General features: G+C 38.3%; 1 pseudogene; it reads left to right on the top strand.

Annotated features, from left to right (window-relative positions):
• The first annotated feature begins 1,093 nt into the window (after positions 1–1,093).
• LOC101615721 lies at positions 1,094–22,230 on the top strand (annotated as a pseudogene).
• The last annotated feature ends 4,329 nt before the right edge of the window (positions 22,231–26,559 follow it).

Below are 26,559 nucleotides of genomic sequence, written 5' to 3'. Positions count from 1 at the left end.
GTGACAAAGTCACTGTGGTGACATCAACTCTATAGTGTAGACACTTCTAGCCAGATGGTGGTGGAGGTTATGGTACCTCTGCCCCAGGCTTGTCACGCTAGTTACCTGCCGCCAAATACTATACTTTTTAGTATCATTCACAGGTCATACCTATTGGACAACTGAGAATTTACTTAATTTTCATTGTAAACTCCACTATTCATTTTCATACTGTTTTTGTTTGCTTTAGGAACCAGTTTGAAGACTCTCCAGGGGGAATAAAAACAGCCACCAAAAATATACCCAAATGAATGGAGGTTTCCTCTAAGATCTTCAGTAGTAAATCAGGAGGGATTCCAGTTTTAAGTCAAGGGATGTGGCTATTGCCACAAGCCCATAACATCTCAGAATACTTTTAGCAGATTACAAACAGCTGGTGTCAAAATATAATGGAAAATCATCACTTTACTACATTTACACATCACCCTACCCTTCATTTCTCTTAATAGGCATGTAATTTATAAGCAAAACATAGAGTAAAATACACACTGAAATATCGACACAGAGATTTCACATTCATTGCTCTACAGGGATGTGTCCCAGAATCCAAGCTCGTGGCAGTCAGAGGCAGAAGACAGACACACTCCATGGGTGTCAAGAAAGGGATATGAGGGAAAGCTGAACACTGTAAAAACCTTTAGTACCATGTTTGGCAGCTATGAAATGCGAAGTATCCTTTGGTTCACATAAAAGTAACAGTCATATTTTGATTTTTATGTCATATAAAAGAAATGGTATTTTAAGAAAAAATTCAAGGGTCATTTCTGAAACCACCTCAAATATTTCACATGGATTTTCAGTTCTTGGAGATGCCCAATTATGGGAGGAAAGGTGTGTGCTTATATCTCAATGCACATACATATAAAGACAGACCCTCTTTGTATACATATGGGCATTCCACACACACACACACTCTCTCTCTCCCTCCGCCCCTCCCTCCTCTCTCTCTCTCTCTCTCTCTCTCTCTTTAGATTGGCTGAAGGCGGGGCCAGCCAACGTGTGGAGGAGCAGGGCAGCTGCATGGAACCGGCCACTGCCAGTGGTTCAACGTGCGATGGGCTTCGGTTTCATCTCCATGATCAGCCGAGAGGGGAGCCCCCTGGATATCCCAGTGGATGTCTTTGTGCACCAAAGAAAACTCTTCATGGAAGGATTTAGAACCTTGAAAGGAGAGCCAGTGGAATTTACATTTAAGCAATCTTCCAAAGGCCTTGAATCAGTGCAGGTAACAGGACCTGGTGGTTTGATTCAGGTGTCCGCCATAAATTAGGTATTCTGAATGCTAGGTTCCCAGCTGATGGATATTTGGGAATTAATGCCTCCTGGAGGGAGTGTATTGTTGGGGGCGGGCTTATGGGCTTTATAGCCAGTTTCCCCATGCCAGTGTTTGGCATACACTTCTTTTGCTGTGCTCTACCTTATGAGGGCCAGGGGGTGATGTCCACCCTCTGCTCATGTCATTGTTTTCCCCTGCCATCGTGGAACTTCCCCTCGAGCCTGCAAGCCAAAATAAATCTCTTTTTCCCAGAAGCTGTTCTTCGTGGGTGATTTCTACCAGCAATGTGAACCGAACTGCAACATAAGCCTAGTATAAACACTTATCCAGACATCAGCAGATACAACCCTTGGGCTCATGACTACCCCTGTTTTAAGTTTTCAGAATCAGGGATGTATTCCCTCCCTTGGAGCAGGCCTCCAGTCCAGTTGGAGGGAAGTTGGTTTCCACCATGACAGACATGCCACTCTTGCACCCATTGGCTCATTTGGCCTGGCTGGCCAATTATAAGCCTTGCAGTGTCCCCTGTTGAGTATCTTCACTGGTGGTATCTCTTTCTTCCATTGAACTGCATGTAAAATGGCTTCTTCCAGCTTTCTGTCAGCTGGTCTACATGGAGGAGGTTATCAGCTCAGTTCCAGCAGGATTTCTCAGTGGCCTTGCAACACAAGTATGTGGAGTCTTCAGCAATAGGGTCTTACCATTGATTCCTGGTGGGAAACCAAGGGCCTCGGCCATGGTCTACAATGTTTTGGAGATATCAGGGACATCCCTGGCCAACAACTCACTGGAAGGTATCCCATCCTTGGCACTGAAAATTTTCTAGCAATGATCTATGGCTCTTGAGTGTTCCATTGTCCAAAACCAGAGGATTGCATATGATTTATTTATATCCTCTTAGATTTTCATTAGCCCTCCCTCCACCTTTCCTTTACTCAATCTCCTCCCTTGACCTCACTTTGGGACTTTTCACTCCCGGTAATCTATTCTTCTACTTACATATATACAATACCAACCTATTAAGTACCCTCCTCCCTTCCTTTACCTTCCCTTTTTATCTCTTTTTTAGCTTACTGGCCTCTGCTACTAAGTTTTTTCCTTCTCAAACAGAAGCCCAATCATTTGTAGCTAGGACCCACATATGAGAGAGAACATGCAGCACTTAGCTTTCTGGGCCTGGTTTACCTCACTTAGTATAATCCTTTCCAGATCCATCCATTTTTCTTCAAATTTAATAACTTCATTTTTCTTTACCACTGAGTAAAACTCTATTGTGTAAATGTGCCACGTCTTCATTATCCACTCATCAGTTGAGGGACATCTAGGCGGGTTTCATTTCCCAGCTATTATAAATTGAGCAGCAATAAAAATGGTTGAGCACAAACTTCTAAGGAAATAGGATGAGTCCTTAGGATATATGCCTAGGAGTGCTGTAGCTGGGTCATATGGTAGATCAATCTTTACCTATTTTAGGAACCTCCACACTGATTTCCACAATGGCTGGGCCAGATTGCTTTCCCACCAACAGTGTAGAAGGGTTCCTCTTTTTCCACATCCCCGGCAGCATTTATGAACATTTGTTTTCATGATGGTAGCCAATCTGACAGGAGTGAGATGGAATCTCAATGTCGTTTTAATCTGCACTTTGCTTATGACTATGGTTGTAAAACATTTTTTAGATGCTTATATGCCGTCTGTATTTCTTCCTTTGAGAACTCTCTATTTAGCTCCATAGCCCATTTTTAAATTGGCTTGTTTGATTTCTTATTTAACTCTATGAGCTTTGAGTTTATGAGTTCTTTGTATATCCTAGGTATTAATCCCCTATCAGATATATAGCTGGCAAAGATTTTTTTTTTTTCCCGTTCTGTAGGTTGCCTTTATTCACAGTGTTCTTTGCAGTGCAAAATCTTTGTAATTTCATGAGGTCCCAGTGTGGTTTTATTGCCTGAGAAATTGGGGTTGTATTTAGAAAGTCTTTGCCAAGACCAATATGTTGAAGGGTTTCCCCTACTTTTTCCTCTAGCAGTGTCAGAGTTTCAGGTCTGATGTTAAGGTCTTTAATCCATTTGGACTTCAGTCTTGTGCATGGAGAAAAAGAAGAATTTTTGTGAATCCAAATGAATTTTTGGATTGCTTTTTATATTTCAATGAAGACTGCCTTTGGAATTTTGGTGGGGATTGCATTAAATGTGTAGATTGCTTTTAGTAAGATTGCCATTTTCACAATACTGATTCTTCCAATCCAGGAATAGGGAATGTATTTCTACTTCGTAGTATCTTCTGCAATATCTTGCTTGAGTGTTTTAAAGTTGTCATTGTAGAGATCCTTTACTTCCTTGGCTAGGTTTAGCCTCAGGTACTTTATTTTCTATAATGCAATTGTGAATGGGAGTGATTCTCTGATTTCATCCTCTTTGTGTTTGTTGTTACCATATAGGAAGACTACTGGTTCCTGTGTATTTATTTTATCCTGCTACACAGTTGCAGGTGCTTATCAGCTCTAAAAGTTTTCTAGTAGAGTCTTTAGGGTCCTTTATATATAGAATCATGTCATCTGTAAATAATGATTACTTGATCTCTTCCTTTCCAGGTTTTTTTTTATTCCCCTTTTATGTATGTCTCTTGCCTTATTGGTATGGCTAAGGCTTCCAGAACTATATTAAATAAAAGTGGGGACAATGGACACCCTTGTCTTGTTCCTGATTTTAGTGGAAAAGTTCCAGTTTTTCCCCATTTAGTAATATGTTGGCTGTAGGCTTGTCATAAATAGCCTTTATTATATTGAGATATGTTCCTTCTATTCCTAGTCTTTGTAGGACTTTTATCATGAAGGGATGTTGGATTTTGTCAAATGCTTTCTCTGTGTCTAATGAGATGATCATGTGATTTTTGTCCTTCAATCCATTTATATAATGTATTACATTTATTGATTTGCATATATTGAACCATCCCTGCATCTCTAGGAAAAGTCTTCTTGGTCAGGGTAAATGATCCTTAGCATATATTCTTGATTTCTTTTTGCCAATATTTTGATGAGATTTTGCTATCTATGTTCATGAGGGAGATTGGTCTGTTATTTTCTTTTTTTGTTCTTTCTTTGCCTGGTTTTGGTATCAGGGTGATGCTGGGTTATAGAAGGAGTTTGGTAGAATTCCTTCTTTTTCTATTTTATGAAAAAGCTTAAGAAGCAATGGTGTTAGCTCTTCCTTAAAAGTCTGGTAAAATTCAGCAGTGAATCCATCTGGGCCTGGGCTTTTTTTAGTTGGGAGATTTTTGATGACTGTTCAGATCTACATGCTTGTTTTAGGTCTATTTAAGTGATTAATCTCTTTTTGATTTAATTTCTGTAGGTCATATAAATCAAGGAAATCACCCATTTCTTTCAGATTTTCATACTTTGTGGAGTATATGCTTTTATAGTATGTCCCTATGATTTTTTTTTTAATTTCTCTGGCATCTGTTGTGATGTTAACTTTTCCATCTCTAATTGTATTAATTTGTGTCTCTTCTCTCTTTCTCTTGGTCAGATTCACTAAGGGTTTATCAATCTTGTTTATCCTTTCAAAGAACCAGATCTTTGTTTCATTGATTCTTTGGATTGTTTTATAGTTTCTATTTCATTAATTTCTGTCCTAATCTTTATTGTTTCTTCCCTTCTGCTTATTTTGGGTTTACCTTGTTCTTCTTTTTCCAAAGCTTTAAGGTTAAGCATTAGGTTATTTAGTTGTGACCTTTATAATTTCTTAATATAAGCACATAAAGCTATAAATTTGCCTCTTAGTACTGACTTCATTGTGTTCCAGAGATTTTGGTATGTTGTATTCCCATTATCTTTTGACTCTAAAATTTTTTTGTTTTCCCTCTTGATTTCTTCATTAACCCATTCATCACTTATTAATGTGTTGTTTAATTGCCATGATTTTGTGTATGCTCTATAGCCTTTTTTGCTATAGATCTGTAATTTGATTCCACTGTGGTCAGATAGAATGCAAGGAATTATTTCAATTTTCCTGTATTTGTTAAGATTTGCTTTGTGTCCTAATATATGGTCTATTTTAAAAATGGTTCCATGTGCTGCTGAAAAGAATGTGTATTCTGCAGCATTTGAATGAAATGTCCTGTATATATCTGTTAGGTCCATTCTTTCTATGACCTCATTTGTCCAGATGCCTCTTTGTTTACTTTTTCCTGGGATGACCTGTCAATTGATGAGAGTGGGGTGTTGAAGTCACCCACTACCACTGTGTTTGGTGTTATCTGGGATCTTAGTTCTAATATCATTTGTTTGATGAATACGGGAGCCCCCATGTTAGGTGCATGTATGTTTAGGATTGTAATGCACTCCTGTTGGAGGGTGCCTTTAATCAATATAAAGTATCCTTCCTTACCTTTCTTAACTAATGTTGGACTGGTCTGCCTTGTCAGATATTAGGATACCAACCCCTGCTTGTTTTGTAGGTCCATTTGCTTGAAACACTGTTTTCCAACCTTTCACCCTAAGATAGTGTCCATCCCTTGTAGAAAGATAGGTTTCTTGGAGGTAACTAATTGGGATCCCACTTTTTAACCCAGTCTGCAAACCTATGCCTTTTTGTTGGGTCATTGAAGCCATTGATGAAGAGATATAATTGAAAACTATGTATTCATTTTTGCCATTTTTTTGTAGTTATTCTGGTTTTACCTTTGCTGTGTTGTGTTAACTAGTATTTGAGTATTGTCTGTTTTTTCCCAGTTCCTTATATGTGTGCCTTCTTTTTCTCAGCATGGAGGATTCTTTCAAGTATTTTTTTTTTTTTATTTGAGAGCGACAGACACAGAGAGAAAGACAGATAGAGGGAGAGAGAGAGAATGGGCGTGCCAGGGCTTCCAGCCTCTGCAAACGAACTCCAGACACGTGAGCCCCCTTGTGCATCTGGCTAACGTGGGACCTGGGGAACCGAGCCTCGAACCAAGGTCCTTAGGCTTCACAGGCAAGCGCTTAAGCGCTAAGCCATCTCTCCAGCCCCTCAAGTATTTTCTGTAGAGCTGGATTTTTGTCATGGAATGTCCTTATTTCTCCATTTATTTGAATGGATAGCTTTGTAGGATAAAGTAATCTTGGTTGACAGTTGTTATCTTTCAGAACTTGGAATACATCACTTCAAGCCCTTCTGGCTTTTAAAGTATGTGTGGAGTAGTCTGCTGTAATCATGATAGGGTTGCCTTTGTAATTAACTTGATTTTTCTTTCTGACTTCTTCCAATATTTTTTCTTTGGTTTCTATGTTTGGTAGTTTGATTATAATATGGCGAGGAGAGGTTCTTTCCATGTTTTGTCTGGCTGGTGTTCTAAAGGATTCCTGTATCTGCATTGGCACCTCTTTCCCAATTTGGGGGAAGTTTTCTTCTGTGATTTTGTTGAAGGTACCAACTAGGCCTTCGGAGTGAAAATCTTCTCCTTCTTCTATACCCTGAATTCTTTTATTTGATCTTTTCATAGTGTCCCAAATATCTTGAAATTCCTACTCAGAGTTTTCTATAAGTTTGTCTTTCTCTTTGTTGGACTGTATTAGATCTGCCACCTGGTATTCCAGCTTAGATATTCTGTACTCTCCTTCATCCTTTCTATTGGTGAGACTTTCCACAGAGTTTTTATCTCATTTACTGTGTTCTTTATTGCTTGTCATTGTAACTGGTTTTTCTTTATTATATCTATTTCCTTATTTATGTCTAGTATTGACCTCTTTATTTCATTAAATTGGCATCCTGTGTCTTCTTTGCTTCCTTTGATTTCTTTTTTGAGTTATTTCAGTATATTTATAATCATTCCTTTGGAATCTTTCTCAGACATTTCCAGCTTGTTCTCACTGGAGGTCATTTCTGATGCATTAATAATTTCAGTGGATTTATATTGTCCTGATTTTTTGTTTCTTGTGTTATAATGTATATATTTTTGCATCTTTGATTATTTTATGTTTTAATTTTCCAATTAGCTGGGTATTATGAGTTGTATCAATCAACCTGATGTCATATATCTTCAGGGTAGGAGCTTAAGGTGCTAGGTGTGGCTCTGAAGACTTTCACAGTATTTAGAAAAGTGACTCTAGGTGTTGTGTATGCCTGCTATGAGAGTATTCAAGTAGGCTAAGTGGAACAAAATACAGGCAGATTCTAAAATTTAACTAAACAATGTACATTTTCAATGAAAAACAGTACAGAGTATTTATCCAAGAGTAGGTATTATGATAACCAGATCTTCTGTCTGTCCCTTAGGTTGTGTGGTGCCTCACCCACTCCCCTAAGCCTGACAACAAGGCAGTTAATATTTCTGGTCTGTAGAGGGTTCCAAGTCAGCTTGTGACCAGGTGGGACCCTTCCCTAATGTATAACAGAAGAGCAAACAAAGCTACTATAATTCAAGAAGCAATAAATAACAAGCCCAAAATACAGCTTATTTAAGAATGGCAAATCTGACCATCCATCTGATTTAACATATAATTTATTCTGATATGGAAGGTGCAATTGGCACTTCTGGTTCAAGCATATATACCAGGTTTATTAGGCAGGTATTGACCTGGTGTAATCCCCATTACCTTTTGGGATGATTTTGGTCTCAGCTGTGTTCTTGATTGGGTCCCTCCTTGGTGCTCTGTTAGTTCAAGTAGGTGTGGCCGGGTCTCTGGACAACTGCTCTGTTCCCGAGGGCTGGGCACTGACAGTGGGGAAGGGGAGGGAGCTGATGCTGCTCTAGTTCTCCCGCTGTTCCATGCATTCTTCTACCTTGAGATCTGCTCCTCTGTTGTTCACTGCCATTCTCCCTTCACATTTCTTAAGTTTGCGGAGAGCTCCAGTATGAGTGGAAAATCCCCTTGCCTGGCTTTTCCTGTGGCTCAAGCTGAGTCTGGCAGCTGGCTTGCATGCTGCCACTGCCGTAATCTTGTATGCAGATCCATCCCACTAGAGCAGCTTCTGGCAGCCTGTGCTGGCCCTGGATTCTCTGGATCTCTCCTACTTCTCTGCTGCTGTTTCAATTTCCTATACACCTCACTTTTTAGTAAAAGTGTGTATTTTACTTGTTTTTTTTTTTTTTTTTTTTTTTTTTTTTGGCTTTTTCCTCCCTAGGCTGTTTTGGTGTGGTACCTATGACACCACCTTAACCGGAAGATCTCATGCTGTTTATATTACTATGACCCTGTAGTATAGCTTTATATCAGGAATAATGATGCCTCCATAGGTGTTTCTTTTGCTGAGGATATGTTTGGAAAATCAAAGCCTTCTGCCATTCCTTATGAATTTTGATATCATTTTTTTCTAGCTCTGTGAAGAATAATGTTGGGATTTTTATTGGCATTTCATTAAATCTATATATTACCTTTGGCACGATTGCCATTGTCACACCATTAATTCTGACTATCCAGAAGCATGGGAGGTGTTTCCACTTTCTCAAGTCCTTCTCAGTTTCTTTCTTGAGTGTTCTTATATTTTCATAGTATCAGTCTTTCACATCCTTGGTTAATATTGTTCCAAGGTATTTTATTGATTAATTGATTGATAGTGAATGTGGGACAATGTCACCTATTTCTTTTTCTGTATATTTGTCTTTTGCATTTAAAAAAGCTACTGATTTTTGTGCATTGATTTTGTATCCCACTGCTTTGCTGAAGGAGTTAATCACCTTGAAGAGTTTTGAGATGGAAGTTCTCAGGTCTCTATGTATAGAGTCATGTCATCTGAAAATATGGCTAACTTAACTTCTTCCTTTCCAATTTGTATCCTTTTATTTCTTTCTCCTGTCTTATTGCTTGAGATAAGGCTTCCAGGACTATGTTAGAAAGCAGAAGTGAGAGTGGACACCCCTGCCTTGTTCCTGATCTAAATGTAAATTCTTGCAGTCTCTCCCCATTAAAAATATTATTTGACCTTAGGAGCTCAAATGATCATTATGTTTAGTTATGAACTGTCCATGCCCATTCTCATCTACGTTTTGGTCATGAAGTGATGTTGTATTTTGTCAAGGGCATTTTATGCATCTATTGAAATGATCATGTGGTTTTTGTGTTTAAGTGTGTTCAGGGGGTATATGTATTACATTGACAGATTTCCATATGTTGAACCATCCCCTGTGTTCCTACTAGATCAAGGTGGATAATGGGATTTTGTTCAGGATCTTTGCATCTGTGTTCACCAGGGAAATTGGACTATAGTTTCCTTTTCTTATAGCATATCTGCCTGGTTTTGGTGTTAGGGTGATACTAGCTTCATAGAACAACTTGTGGAGCTTTCACTGTTCTCTTATTGTGTGGTACAGTTTGAGAAAAAATTGGTTAAGTTCTTCTATGAAGGTTTCATAGAATTTGTCTGAGAAGCCATCTGGTCATGGACTTTTCTTTTGGGGGAGGTTTCTGGTTACCTTTTCAATCTCTACAGGTGTGATAGGTTTGTTTAGGAGATTAATGTACTCTGAGTTTAGCTTTGGTAGTTGGTATGTGTGTAGGAATTAATCCATCTCTTCCATATTTTCCATTTTTGTGGTATGAAGGTTTTTGAAATATGTCCTGATGACTCTCCCAATGTCATCTATGTCAGTTGTGATTTCTCCTTTTGCACTTCTAATGTTAACTTGCAGTATCTCCCCCCCCCCCCTCTCTCTCTCCCCCCATCTTGCTCTTGTGTGATCAAGCTGGCCAGGGGTTTATCAATCTTGTTTATTTTTTCAAAGAACCAATTATTTGCTTCATCAATTTTCTTAATCGTTTTCCTAGTTTCGAATTAATTGATTTCTGCTCTGATCTTATTTATTTCTTTCTGTCTGGAGCTTATTGGGTTGGCCTCTTCTTGCTTTTCCAGTGCCTTTAGGTGGATGGTTAGGTTATTGATTTAGAATCTCTGTGTCTTTGCTTTGAAGACATTTAGAGCTATGAATTTTTCCCCGAGGAATGCCTTCATTATGTCCCATAAGTTTTATTCAATGTGTTCTCATTGTCATTCATTTCTAAAATTTTGCAATTTCATTTTTTATTTTGTTTACTACTCATTTTTTGTTGAAAAGTTTGTTGTTCAGTTTCCAGGAGCTGATGGCATTCCTGGTGCAACTTATGTTGTTACTTTATAACAATACAACATTGTGATAACATGCAGGGAATTTTGTTGATCTTCCTAAATATGTGGAGGCAGGCTTTATGACCCAGTATATGATCAATTTTAGAGAAGATTTCTTAGGCTGCTGATAAGAATATGTAGTCTGTGGATTTGGGGTAGAATGTTCTGTAGATGTCTATTTGGTAAATTGATCTATGATTTTGTCAAGCTCTCTCACTTTCCTGTTAATTTTCTGTTTGAATGTTAGATCTATTGCTGATAGTGGAGTATTGAAATCCATGACTATGATGATGTTGGTGGTTATTTCTATTTTGTTTTAAAGTAGGTTTTGTTTTATTAATTGTGGTGCACCTGTGTTTGCTGCATAAGGATTGATGATTCTGATATCCTCTTGATGGATCATTCCCTTGATAAGTAGGAAGTGGCCTTTGTCTTTTTGATTACTTTTTGTTTGAAGTCTATTTTATCTAATATTAGCATAGCTATGCCTGCTTGTTTCTTATTTCCATTTGCATGGACTATAATTTTCCACCCTTTCACCAGAGAAGGTGTCTGTATTTAGTGGTGAGGTGGGATTCTTGAGAGACAGAAGATTGAGGGGTCTAATTTTCTGATCCACCCTGTAATATTATGTCTCTAGATGGGTGAATTAAGGTCATTAATATTTAGGGTAATGAGGTTTGATTTAATCCCTGCCATATTGTGGTGGTTTGTGTGGTTTGGTGTCTTCTTGGACTTTGCAGCTTTTTGTGCCTTCTCTGAGTTTGGCTTCTATGATCTGCTTCTTGTAGGAACTTGAGGATGTTTATTTGATTCTTCTGTGTGGAGAATTCCATGAAGTACTGTCTGCAGGTTTGGCTTTCTGTCCAGATAGTTGTAAAGCTGGAAAATTCTTACTGTGGAAAGTTTTTAATTTTTTTTCTTTTTTTCTTTTCCTTTCTTTTCCCATCTGGTATGAAGGATACTTTTGCTGGGTAGAGAAGTTGGGGTGAGAAGCCATAGGTTCTTAGACTTTTCAATGTTTTATTTCAGGCTCTTCTGGCTTTCAGGGTTTCCATTCAGAAGTCTGAAGTAATTCTGATAGGGTTTCCTTTATATGTAATGTGTTGTTTCTCCCTACCTGCTTTTAAAACTTTCTCTTTGGTATCAGTGTTTAGAGTCTTAATGATAAAAAGTCTTGGAGAATTTTTTATTTGGTCCAGTCTGTTTGGAGTTCAGTTAGCTTTTTGTATCTTTTTGTTGTTGCTGTTGTTTTTGCTTTTTGAGGTAGGGTCTCACTTAGCCCGGGCTGAACTGTAATTCACTCTGTAGTTTCAGGCTGGCCTCAAACTCACAGTGGTCCTCCCACCTCTGCCTCCCAGATGCTGGGATTAAAAGCATGCACCACCACGCCTGGCTTAGCTTCTTGTATCTTGATGGGACGTTCTTTTGATAGAGTGGGAAATTTTTCTTTGATAATTTTGTTGAATAACCCTTTTGTACTTTGGTCTGTCTATCACAGTGTAGGAATTTCATTTAATTTATGAAGAATCTGTAGTGTATCCTTGAATTATCTTCAGTGATTATTCCCTTTTTTGTTTGAACTAGGCTTCTGATGGCAATTGGGCTTGCCTGCTCAGAGGGAAGGAGCCCATGAGGCTCTGGGGGCTTGGAGACCTGCTGCATGGGCTTGTTGTTCCATGATTTAGGGTATGGGACTACATGGTTAGGTGGCCTGAGGGGACAGGGGTAGGAGGGAACTGGGTGGAGGAGCAGACTGGTATTGTGGCTGGGCTGTAGAGTGGGGGAGGATGGGAATGTGTGGTGATTCCACAATGCTTACTGGTGAATGAAGAGATGGGATAGTAGGTCCCCTGGGTAACTGTAGCAGGGGTTAGATGGGACTACTGAGTCCTGTGACAGGGCAGGCTAGGGATATGGGACTGCTGTGTGTCACATGGCATGCAGGGGTGTAAGTTGAGGTCCCCTGTTTTGGGAGAGCCTAGGAAGGGAAAACCCTAGAGTGCTGGCCTGGGTCCATGCACAGAGAGGGAGTGGCAGGTGGAGGACCCTGGTGGTGGCAGGGGAGTCCACGTATGGACATGCATGGTGGGATTGGGCTCATGTGTGGAGGTCCCCTGGGGAATGTTAGCCTGCTGGCCTAGGTCTGCATATGGGGGTTGGGCAGAGTTCTCCTGTGGAGCTCTATGGTGACAGGAATGTGTGTGTGGGAGGTCACACTAGCCTGCTAGCCTGTTTCCACGCAGGGGTATTGGAAGCATTCACAAGCCTGGAGGCACACATAGAGCTCTGCTGGTCTGCTGGCCTGTGATTAGTTCAGGAGGATCCTCCAGCTGGGACTATAGCTAGGATATGGGCTACCAGAGAGTGTGGGAATGAGCGGATACTAATAATACAAAAAAAATTACAATACTCCTACTGAAGCACAATGTTATAAATTTATAGTTATTCAGAGATGTGTATTTATTGTTTGTAAATTATGTCCCAACAAAGTTACAATTAAAATGCATAATAATTGTTGATTTAAAAGTGGACATGGGAGTTTTCTGAATTCACAAAACTTACAATGAATTGGCCAGACTGATAGATATACTAACTAATGCTAATCCATATTTATTTTTATTTACATTGGTCATCCAACACCTATAGTTATTTCATCTATCTATCTATCTTCTATCTATATATCATCTATCTCCCATGTATTTTCTTTCATCTGTCTATATAACAACAACATATATCTACTTTATCTACTATCTATCATCAATTAATTTTATGTATCATCTGTCTTTCTTTCTGCAATCCATAATCTACCCATAGTCATCAATGATCTACCCTCCTTTAACTCTATTCTCCTTTTCTTTTCCCTCTCTTCCCTTCTCTTTCTTTTCCTTTCTTTATATTCTCTTCTGATTCTCTCCCTGCAGATGCGCAGTGAAGCACAGAGATATCTCAGAGATCATAACACATAGACACTCATGCTTACATACTATTTGTTTTCTTGCTGCATCCGGTGGTGTTTTTTTTTTTTGTTTTGTTTTGTTTTTAATTATCACAGTTGCTTTTCCCATGGGAAGTAAAGTCTTAAGTCCCAATGAGCCTTTAGTCACATTGTTTTCATTAAGGAATTATCATCTAAGCTTGTTTTATGTATTTCTATTTAAAGATATCTCATATAACACAGTTTGTTAGTTCATTAATATTGAACTAATGATTGAACATTTCCCCAGATGAAAAGGCTATAGCATATAGTTGCTTTGTCAAGCATATCACATCTGTGTATCTATGATTGCATGTTAGCAGTATATTTTACTTTTTTGTTTATTTTTATTTATTTATTTAAGAGCAAGAGAGAGAGAGAAAGAGGCAGGGAGAGAAAGAGAGAGAGAGAGAGAGAGAGAGAGAGAGAGAGAAAGGGAGTGATTGGGCGCAGGAGGGCCTCCAGCTACTACAAATGAACTCCAGATATGTGCATCCCCTTGTGCTTCTTGCTAACATGGGTCATGGGGAATCAAGCCTCGAATGGGGGTCCTTAGGCTTCATAGGCAAGTGCTTTACTGCTGAGCCATCTCTTCAGCCCAGCAGTACATTTTAGATTCATTCAATTAGTGAATTCATCAATAAGAGAAACTATGGTCATCTTAAACCTTTTGTTATCAGAAAGGACTCATAATATATGACTCACATGATTTATGTTAAATACTATTCATAGTGTCCTGTGGTATGTAAGGCTTAATATTATTATATACTTCATTTGTACACATATGTACAATTATTGGATTCAGGATGTTTTTGGAATCACTTGAATGTATCTCTACAAAGATGTTTTATTGAACATATGCAGTAGCACTACACTCTGATTTTCAATACAACACAATTTAGTCAATATTTATCATTAAAATAGATTAAGATAAAATTATACAAAGCAGAAGAGCAGTAGAGTTGGCAGGTTGTTTATAATCAAGATGGCTAAAAAAACAACTGTGAAATAATTATGTTATTTCATTTTTCTTTTGGTTTAGGATTGGTTTCATGTGACAGCATTCCCCTGTGTAGGCCAGGCAGACCCCAAATGCCTAATTCTCCTGCAACTGCCTCCTGAATTTGGGATTACAGACATGTCTTATAATGTACAGCATGAAATTTATTTAAAGAGTATCTTATTTGTTTACAAAGATAGAGAGAGAGAAATAGGCCCAGTGTACCTAGCTGCTGTAAACAAATTCCAGATGCATGTGCCGCTTGGTATATCTGGCTTTATGTTGGTACTAGGGACATTAGGCTCTTCTGGCAAGGACCTTAACTGCTGAACTATCAGCCATGACAAGATCATATAAATTATACCTATTGTCATCAGATAACTACCAAGTTGTGAAGACATATTTAACCAAGATGACAGAAGTTAAGAAAGCCAAGAAGGAAGAAAACTTGGTAATAGGCACTACTGATCAACTCAGAAATATTTTAATCCAAAAAGTATACCTTAACTCTGGAAAAATAAGTAAAATATTCCAATAAACTTTATAGATATTTCAAGTGCATCATTAAGCATTGGACAAAATCAAAATTTAATTTTGAATTTCTGTTTTCCATTTATTTGACCAAGGGAGAGAGACAGATGTAAAGAAAGAGAGAGAGAAAGAGATTATGAGAGTGCCACAATCTCCTTCCACTGTAAATGAACTCCAGAAATATGCACCACTTTTACATCTGGCTTTGAGTGGATACTGAGAAATTGAACCCAGGCCACATGTCTTTGTTAGCATGTACCTTTAACCACTGAGTTATCTCTCCAACCCCAAATCAAATTTTAATGAACTCAAAAATAGGAGAGAAGCTATATTAAAAAAAAAGTTTAGAATGGTAAATATGAATAAAATTACTCTAGGAAAAGGAAATACTAGTGTGTAGCACTATTTGATGCAGATCTATTCAAAGATGAAAAAAATGTTGGTGTGAGGAGAGACTAGAGAAAATGACATCAATATTCCAACCTGACATTCACCTTAATATTCTTTATTTCATAATAACATTATTCCAGATCGAAAACTCTTTCTACTTATTTATATAAAATATCTAATAATGCAAATCATTAGCCATTGAGGAAATGACTTCAAAAGCTATGCCCAGATACATATACACTAGATATAATAAATTAGTAAAAACTAACTGTATTTTTATGTTCTACTCAATAATTGGAAAGCAAAACTTTCTATCAATAAAAAGAAGAGCATGTAGAAAAATAATTAACTGAAAAACTGCAAATTAGATTTTGTTTCAAAAATAAAATTATGAATCCAGTGATTTGTTTCATAGGTTTCTAAAATAAAGATGTAACAAGAAGTGCTGGGCTGGAAGGTGATGTAGGCTAGTACACAGCCTGAGACTCAGTAAGACAATTGTAAATGATAAGAAAAAAAAAAGAATATATACCAAATGTCACATATTAGAGCAGATAAATTAAAATCAGGATTACAAGCAAAATGTGATCAGGAAGTACTTGTTGAAGAAATGACGATGTATCATCTCTGAAGCTTATGACAAATTCTACAGAATATATCATGCTAATTGCACAACAATGCATTTGCATAATTTTTTATTAAATAGTTTCTCAAAGTGAATTAAATGTATAAATTTACCAATCAAGATTAGATTAAGGAGAGAATATGAGGGTGGGTGTGGCAGTGTGGACTGAGTAGGCCTGAACCCTGCTTTTTGGCCCCTCCCAGCATCCTACTCTGGGTTCCCTCCACCTGATTGTGTGTGGGTGGGTATGGCAGTGTGGAGTGAGTAGGTCAGACTCCTGTTGCCTGTCTCCTCCAAGTTCCCTGGTCCATGTTCCCTGGTCAGGATTGTGTATGGGCAGTCGCAGCACAGAATGAGTAGGCCATATCCCTGTTTCCTGACTTTTCTAAGTCCCCTGGTATAGGTAGGTCCCATTGTGCCATGCTTGGGGAGGGTTGGTCCCTTTGTGATCTGTGGAATCAGGCATTGTGATCTAGTATCCTGACTGGTCACTGGGCAGAATCCCTGTTCACCAGAGTAAGAGAGTGTGTGGGCCAAAGGACAAAACTTGCATCCTCCTAAATAAAATAAAGAATCTCCCTGAAATGAGTAAACAAAAATGCAAAAAAGCCAATGAAAGTCAGAAAACTGAGAGATCATCACCAAGGATGCCCAGTCCTACAAAGGAATCCTCCAAAGAAATCAAGAGAAATTTATTCCCAAAATAAAAACACAACAACCAATGGTACCCTAATCCAAAAAAAATTGCTGAACTGGAAGCAAACCATCAAAGAACCAAGAATTGTATCACTGAAAAAATAAACAGACTAATACAAATTAAAACAACTTTGAGATCCCACATTATCCCAGTAAGGATAGCAAACATCAAAAAATCAAGTGAAAATAAATGCTGGCAAGGATGTGGAGAAGTAGCAAATCTCATCCACTGTTGGTGGGAATGTAAGATGGTACAACCACTTTGGAAAGCAATATGGAGACTCCTGCAAAAGCTGACTATAGAGATACCAACAGTCCCTGTTATATCTACACAATGGAATTTATACAGCAGTAATAAAACATGACATAATGAAATTTGAGTTAAAATGATTGAACCTGGAACAGATCATTCTCAGTGAACTTACCCAATCACAGAAAAAAAAAAAAAAACTCACCACATAGTCTCACTCATCTACAGCATCTAGCCTGTATCTACTCAAGATGCCTTACATACCCAGCAAGCATCTTGTGGACTAGACAACAGGTTGGGTGGGGAGGGAGAGGAGGGCAACAGAGGGGGTGGGAAACACAAATCTAGACCTATTTGACAATTGTACCATAAAATTCTACATCCTAAAAGGCAGACCAAATGGCTGAACCTTCACCAGGCCCTTGGAGGAAATACCTGAGTCACAAGGCACTGGAGAGGGTATGATGAAGACTGACCTTAATTTTCTACAGCTTCTCTCCCTCCACCTGTCTCTCTCTCTTTCTTCTCTCTCACTCTTTTATGTTAGTTATCATTTTCTTCCTTTTCTTAGTTGTCACTGACCTGTAACTCCGAGTACCAGCATGTGGCTATCATCCACAATGAACTTTTGATCAGAGAAACCTACAAGGTTTCCTACAAGAAAGACAGATTTCTGTAAAGTACTCGATGACCCACCAAAGGTTAGTGGTAAGACCCTACTTCTGAAGACACCTTATGCAGTTGACACGTAAAATGGAATGGCATGGCTAGAAGCTGGAAGAGAGTCAGTCCCCAGACAGCCAGCACGTCTAGTGCCAGAAGGCGCTATATGGGCAAAATAGGGAAAATGACCAATATCTGTCCAAGCAACTCATGGTCTAACCCACTTAGCAGCAAATAACCTGTCCTGATTCTCACACAAGTGCAATAGTGGCACACAGCCATGGTAGGAAACCACCGGATTTTGATTCAGCTAACTGATCCCCTCACTGGTACTATGCCCATAGCTGGAGCAGGGAAACAAGTCAGAACCAAATACAATCATAATCCAACTCTCCAATATCTAGCTACCATCAATCATGGGATACAAGAGGGCCTACACCTATTAAATTCTCTCTCTATATAAGGGTTATCTCATTTGTCTGGTGCTAACTTACTCTCTGTTAGAGAATCTGCTTCTCTTTTTCAGATAGATGTACATCCTAAGGAGAGAGCCACATCATCATACCTCAAAAGGGCTCTGGCTGAAACTAAGAACAATTGGTGAAACAAGCAACAGTGCTGTTTTCTTGATGAACCAGGTACTTGCACAAGGTTGAAGGATATCAACACAGAGAGAAATCAACTCCTACCAAATCAGAGATCCAGAGACCCAGAGGCCCCCAACACCTCATCAATGAAGCAAACCAAAAATGAACTCAACATGGCTCAGGGAAATGTTGCAGAAGAGGGGCAGAAAGAATGTCAGAGCCACATGTTAGGTCATGATATGCAGAGACATTTATCTTACCCATAACTGTGGGCTAACTCCAGAATGCATGACCCATATACCTCAACAAGGAGGTGTCAAGAGGAGGGGGTAGGTAATGGATAAGCCTAATAATGGTACCAAATTGACTGTATTCATGGAGTACAAATCTAACTAATTTTTAAAAAGGAAGGAAAGAATGTAGGAAGGAAGGAAGGGCCAGGGGGAGGGGGGGTGGAGAGGAGGAAGGAAGGAAGTAAATAAGGAAGGAAAGAGGAAGGAAGGAGAAGGAGGGAGGGAGGAAGACACTGCATGAGAGAGTACCCATGAGAGCTGGTGTGAACAGTGGGAGAGCATGCTCTGAGCAATGGCTGGCTTTCCTCAGGAATGCAAGTTGTGTGCTCTTCCTTCACATCTTTCTTGTTTTCATGGGACACCAACAACTGTATTCCAAACATAAGGCATGAATCAGAACTAAAACACCGTTTCTTCAATTGACAATGGAAAACCTATAGCGTTTACATGAGTTATTTTTATCTAGATTACAAGGATAGTCTATGAATAAAACACACACATTTGGAGAGGGGGAGAATATTCATCTTAGAGCTCTGTGCCAACCCCAAGGCCATTGGAACTGTCTTCATGACTCCTCATAATCAAATACATAGTACCAGCCAACTAGAGGTGTTTAGTTGTGTGTTCCCACCTACCTGACGTGACATGTATGTTCAGCTGCTTTCAGTTAATAAATGGAAATAGATTAATTTAAACCCATGAAAAGAAAATGAACAGATTCATCTCCTAGGGCATTCAGTTTCTGACAGTAGGATTAACATAATTGATGAAAATGTGAGAACCCTCCAAAGTGATATGAATAAGTTGAAGGTGAGTCAAGAAATGGAAGATATCAACAACCAGTTAATTAAGATCAAACATCTGGACCATGGGTATACCAGAAGGAGAGGAAATCCAGACCAGAGGCATGGAGAACACATTCAACAACATTATTGAATAAAATTTTCCCAAGCTCTCAAAATAGAGGTCCATCCAGATACGAGAAGCATACAGAACACCAAACTGAGAGAACACACTTTTAAACAATGAATGAGGCATGAAGAAATCAAAGAAGAAATTGTCAAATTCCTAGAATTGAATGATAATGAAAACACAACCTACCAAAACTCATGATACACAAGGAAGGCTGTCCTAAGGGGAAATCTCATAGCCCTGAAGGCCTTCATTACAAAGACAGAGAGATTCCAAATTAATAACCTGATTTTACACTTCAAGGCACTGGAAAAAACAAGAAGATGCCAACTCAAAGAGCTCAGATTAGAAAGAAATAACCAAGATTGAAGCAGAAATTAACAAATTGGAAACTAAGAAAACAATTTTAAAAATGATGAAATGGAGAGATGGTTCTTTCAAAAAATAATCCAGATGATTGACAAATTCCTGAAAAATTTGCCCAAGCAAAAAGAAAAAAAGAAAAAATAGAGAGAAGCCTCAAATTAACAAAAACCAGAAAGCAAAAAGGTGAGATCACAACAGCCTTCAGTGCAATTGGTTGAATCATCAGGACATACTTCCCAAACCTCTACTGCACAAAATTGAATAATCTGGAAGAAACAGAGGAATTCCTAGATACATACCAACTACCAAAACTAAATTTAGAGCAGATTAATCTCCTAAACAATACTATCATATACATGGAGATTGAAAAGTTACTCAAAAACTTCCTCCAGAAAAGTCCAGTACTGGATGGCTTCTGAGGTGACTCCTATCTAACCTTTATTGAGGAACTGAATCCAATTTTTCTCAAAGTGTTAATCAGAGACCAGGGCATCCTCCCTGACTCCTTTTATGAAGGTAGCATCACCCTAATACCAAAACCACTCAGAGATGCAACAAGGAAAGTAAACTATACAACTATATTCCTAATGAATTTAGATGCAAAGATCCTGAACAAAATCCTCACAAACTGAATTCAACAACACATCAAAAGCATTTTCCACCTTGATCAAGTAGGCTTCATACCAGGGATGCTTGGATGGTTTAACATATGGAAATCAGTCAACATACTATGTCACATAAATAAACTGAACCATAAAAACCACATGATGATCCCAATTGATGCATAAAAGGCCTTTGACAAAATACAACACCACTTCATGATCAAAGCACTGGAAAGAATAGGCATGGAATGTTTATATCTCAATACAAAAAGGCTAAATACAATGGTCCTTAAGCCCAAATCATACTTAATAGGGAAAACTCAAGAAATACCCACTAAGATTGGAAACAAGACAGGGATGCTCACTCCTACCACTTCTGTTAAACATAGTACTAGATATACTAGCCCAAGCAATAAGACAGAAGAAATAAAAGGGATTCAAATTGGAAAGGAATAAGTCTAATTTGTCCTATTTGCAGATGACATGATCCTATTATTATAAGTGACCCAAAAGTCTCCATCTCAAAATTTATAAAGATGATAAATTCCTTTGGCAAAATGTCAGTATACAAAATCCATGCACAAAAATCAGTAGGTTTTCTATATGCAAAGGACAAATATACAGAGAAAGAAATCAGTGAGGATGTTCCATTTTCTATAGCAACAAAAGAAGTAAATACCTTGGAATAACACTAACCAAGGATGCGAAAGACCTATATAATGAAAACATTAAAAAAAAAAAAAAGTTAAGAAAGAAATTGAGGAGGACTTGAGAATATGGGAAGTCCTCCCATGTTCCTGGATAGGTAGAATTAATATTGTAAAAATGCAAATTGTACCAAAACAATATACAGATTCAATGAAATACTAATAAAAATACAACATCATGTAACATAGTGGGAAGAGGGAAGGGTTTCCCTTCACCCAGAGTTTCCTTATAAAAAGTCCCCTTCTGAGAGGGGCTGCTGCTCTGGGGAAAGGGCTTACTCTGGAGGAAGTCCTTCCTCCTTTAGTTAATCCTTCCTGGAAGTAAGAGACCCACATGAATGGGTTTTCTGTGGATTACTAAAGAGTTCAAGTTGACAACACCTTAACCATCACACCCAGTAAGGATAGCAAACATTAAAAAATCAAATGATCTCTCAGCCATAATGTTTTTATGTCTACCAGTCCTGCACTTCATGGATTTTCATGTACAACAGCAACTCCGAAGGTAGCAAAATTGAATAGAAAACGATCCATGTCAGAAAGTGACAGTGAGAAAGTTCAGCCACTTCCAATTTCTACCATTATCCAAGGCCCCATGCTGGGGGCATCTGCTCCTGTGACAGTGAAGCAGGAGAGCAAAATTTCTCCTCAACCTATAGCAACTGTTCCTAAAGGAGGCACGACACCCAAACTCAGCAAAACTGTACTTTTATCTGCTAAAAGTATGAAGAAGAGTCATGAACATGGATCCAAGAAGTCTCACTCTAAAACAAAGCCAGGTATTCTTAAAAAGGACAAAGCGGTAAAGGAAAAGATGCCTAGTCACCATTTTATGTCAGGAAGTCCTACTAAGACTGTGTACAAAAAAACCCCAGGAAAAGAAACGGTGTAAATGTGGGTGTGCTACTCAAACTCCAAGTGTTCTTACATGTCATGGCTGATGCTGCCTTACTACTCTAACTGAAAAGCCTGCTTAGATTGTATATGTCGTGGCTGCCAAAACTCCTATATGGCCAAAGGGGAGAAGAAGCTGGAGGCATTTGCCGTGCCAGAAAAGGCCTTGGAGCATACCAGGCTCATTTTGGGCATTAATGTGACTAGCATTGCTGTGCATAACACCAGTGCAAGCACCAGTGTAATTAATGTCACAGGGTCCCCAGTAACAACATTTTAGCTGCCAGTACACATGTTGACAAAAGTTTGGATGAAGCTATAGACACGAGATTTGACTGTTAAATCAGTGGGTCTTTAAACATACCTCTGGTAGGTAAATAGCTACAGTTCTACGGCAGCTATGGTTCTGTGGGTTTAACTTGCCAGAACTCCTGCATATAGATCACTTGTATTAAGTGTTTTCATAGCTAAGTTATATGTGTTAGTGTTGGGGAAATAGTTTGCAGATAATGGAGGAGTAACCCTACAATTATATGTTCTTAGTTCTTACAGAACCTCATAGATGGACAACAAATGCTGATGCAACTGATTTATACAGAATGAACTTTGGCAAGGAAAATAACATTAATCTCATTGTCTAAGGTCATGCTTTGTGCATAATCAAAGTTTATGATTTAAGTGCAAAGGAGTGGTATCTTGTCAGTCCATAAAGATTGTGCAATTTTTTGTGGAATAAAGTAGCCATTAGTTTATTCAGGAGACAGTGCTGCTTTTAGATGCCACATTGTTGTTTCAACTGTAGAGAAGCTGATGTGTCCAGCTCAACCTTTGTGCTCACAATACCATTTCTGATCATGAAAATTGGCTACTGATGTATGTAGCAGTTCTTAAATCAGGAGTATATGAAAGAAATCTCCATCATTAGAATGTTTAAGAAATCTGTTTTTTTAAAAGGTAAGCAAACTGAAATTCTGTCAGACTACAAGTGTTTAGCTATTTATGCTCTAAATTTATGAATTCAGCCCTTTTTAGTTGTCTGACTCATTTTTAGGGGAAAAATCCTAAATTGTTCCTTCCCTGAGCAGTGTTCTAATTGGATAACTAAAGTGAAGAACAGCTTAATTCTGAAGGTAATTAAGTTTAGATTATATAGCACATGACAGAGCTTTTAAAAAATTATAAAAAGATTTTACTTAGAAATTGAGATTAATAATTTCTGGAATAATGCTCCCAAACTTACCTAGATTTATGCATTATATTTACTGTTATTGGTCACTTTGATTTTTATATCCTCTATTTGATACAGACTTTTTGTTGAATATGCTTCTATTATTTTTAGGGTGCTATTCATTATGAAGACTTCTTTATTGCAGTCTAACGAAGACGTCTTTTTATGAAGCCTGTGTGTTTAGGTAGGTTTACAGCTTGGAGGGTTTGCTTTAGAATGCTCTTTTCCATGTAAAGGACAAACTGTGTTTCAGTTTTAATGTATTTATCCCTGTTAATTTTTATGGGGAAGACATTCTGTTGAAGGGAAGTCTAGTTGGTTGAAAGAGCACAGCCCAAGTCAAACAAGGACTGACTTGATGCAAAGAGATAATTTAGAAGAGTTGCTGCTTTAACAGTGCTTATTTAAAAAAAAAATACTGCTGGAAAAGTTAAAATTGCTACTATGTTCACCATCTCTAGTGAGATCTGATGTGCTGAAGTTATGTTTTGATTCGGCACACAGCATGTTCAATGATGGTTACTCACTTCATACAAGACATGGAGAAGAATCCTTTGGACACAGAGCAGATGCCACCTCCTGTTTTGTAGTGTATCCTGGTGTCATTTTCTGTGAATGTGGTCAGGTAGAGTTGTTTTTGTTGTTGTCATTGGTCTTTAAAAAAATTTTTATTTTGGTCTCTTTTGGTGGGGTGGGGGTGGGGGTGGGCCAAAGCCATAGGAAGAAAAATGTGATGTGTGTGTCCAGTATGTAGTATTTTGTTTTTGTTTTGCAAGAAGAGTTGAACTATTTTTGATAACAAGAGTAAATGGTAGAAAATGCTTCTTAGTTGTCTTGTCTTTATTTGCTTACCAAGTTTTGAAATCTTATTTAATCCCTTTAAGTGTTAGCCATGTATTATGAAACATGTATTTACCTAAAGTTTGTAACAGTTTGTGTTGAACACAGATGCCCTGCTATACAAACTTGTAAATCTGTGTTTTATTCACTAATGAACACTGAAAAAATGACTAGAAATAAGGTTGTACACAATGATGATTAGGATATAGTTTGAAAATATCCCTAACTTTCCTAAAATTATGATCTTAAGATTCATAGATTACTTCATTGCTTCCCAAATTTGATAATCTTACCTTTGTGTTCTTTTGATGCATGGGAGGTTGGCAATGTAGACAAAAGTGGAAGTCAGTATGTGAGGACCTTGATTGTTATGTAATATTGGCAATGATGAATTCAGGTTGTTTTTAGCACAAGTTTCTCTTTTATACTGGTATTCTCACTACCACATTTTTGGAAACCTGTACTACACCTTAAATCTATCAATAAATGATAGTTTTCTTAAAAAAAATCAAATGAAAACAAATGTTGGAGAGGATGTGGAGAAACAGGAACACTTATTTACTATCTGTGGGAATGTAAGCTGGTACACTCACTATGGAAATCAATATGGTGACTCCTGAAAAGGATGAATATAGAGTTACCAACAGACCCTGATATTCCCTTACTGGAACTTTACCTTAAAAGCTCCCCATGCCAGTTCAGAAATATTTACTCAACCATGTTTCTAGCTGCTCAGTTCCTAGTAGCTAAGAACTGGAATCAACCCAGATGCCCATGATTGGACAAATAGGTAACCAAGATGTGATATTACTACCTGATGGAATTCTACTCAGCAGTAAGAAAATATTACACAGTGAAATTTGTAGAAAAATAGTTGAACATGGAACATATCATTCTAAGTGAATTCACACAATCACAGAAAGACATTTTCTCACTCATCTGTGGTTTATCAACTGGATCAGCCTGAGTTGCTGACATACCTGAATGGCATCTCAAGGCTTGGACAATTGGGAAGACAGGGCTTGGGGAAGGGGAATGGAGTTGGGGAGAACACAGAACTGAATCAAAATTGAAGTGGTACCATATATTCCTATATCCTGGAACTTATATCAGAAGAAGGGACCCTCAAAAGAACCTTGGGGGGGGGGCATCTGAATCAAAGGGCCCTGGAGAGGGTAGGATTGAGTCCAACCTTAAGTTTCTCCCATTTCTCTTTCTTCTCTGTCTTTTTTGTTCCCCCTTGGTGCTGGCCTGCAACTCCCTTCACTACCAGGATGTGGTTTACATGTGCAATGAGCTGTTGATCAGGGACACCTACTAGAACTCCCAAAACAATTAAGACAGACTTGTGTTAGAGCATGTGATTACCCACCAGAGGTTAATGGTAAGTCTCTACAGCTGAACAAACCATACACTATGGGCACAAACCATGGAGAGACCTGGTTGTAATCCACAGGACAACAAGTCCCCAAACAATTAGCCCATCTAGTGCTGGAAGGCACTACATGAGCTACCAGGGGAAAGTGGTCACATCTGTTCAAGCAACTCAAAGACTACTTGGCTCTGAAGCAAACAATCTGATGTGATGCTCACACAAATGCAAAAGTGACACAAAGACATGGTGGGTAACCAACTGCTGTTGGATTGGCTAACAGAACCACTCAGTGGAAAGTAAACCATATCTGGAACAAGGAAACAAGTCAGAATCATATCCAGATAATGATTCTGTTTCCCATTGTCAAGCTCCCACTAATCTCAGACTATAAGAGGGTTTACACCCTTTAAATTATCTCTAAATTAATAATGGTGATCCCATTTAACTAGTATTGACTTCACTCATGGTTGGAGAATCTGCTTCTCTTTTTCAGATGGAAGTGGGACCAGAGGAGATAAATGACCCAACACAACCACCATGGCCCAGGTTAAACCACAGAGGAATTGAGTAAATGAGCAAATGTACCGCTTTCTTAGTGAATCTGATATCAGCACAAGGGTGAAGGAGATAGACACTGAGGACACTCAACACCTACCAAACAACAGATCCAGAGGCTCCTAAGTGCTCATTACTGAAGTCAATTTAAATGCTCCCAGCATGGTTCAGGGAATTTTTCAGAAGAGGGGATGGAAAGATTGCTTGAACCACAAGTTGGGACATTCTGCACAGAGACATTGTCTCTCCCTCATAACTGACTGCTGTCCCCAAAATCCATGACCCACAAATCCCATGGGGTTGACCTGCATCCCCAATGAGGGAGGCCTCTTCAAAAATGGGCTGGGAGTAGGGAAAATATTATTCCAACATGTGTTGTTTATATAAGAAGTATGCCCATATCTAATAAAAATAATTTTTTAAATAAAGATTAGATATAGTCCTCAGGAAGGGAACTGAGGGTACATGAAATAGATATATAAAATGAGTTTTATTTTATATAATTTAATAAGCTATATGCATTACTTATGCAGTTATTTGAGGTGGTTTATTCATATGAGCTTAGGTTACATGTGAGTAATGCAATAAGCATATGCATGTATGCAGGCAAGAGGCAATCTCAGATGCTGTTTTTTGTTTGTTTTTAGCATAGTCTTGCTTTATTTGAGACAGG

The sequence above is a fragment of the Jaculus jaculus genome, chromosome 12 (assembly GCF_020740685.1).
Source record: "Jaculus jaculus isolate mJacJac1 chromosome 12, mJacJac1.mat.Y.cur, whole genome shotgun sequence".
NCBI classification, from domain to species: domain Eukaryota; kingdom Metazoa; phylum Chordata; class Mammalia; order Rodentia; family Dipodidae; genus Jaculus; species Jaculus jaculus.
This window is presented reverse-complemented; position numbering and strand designations above follow the sequence as displayed.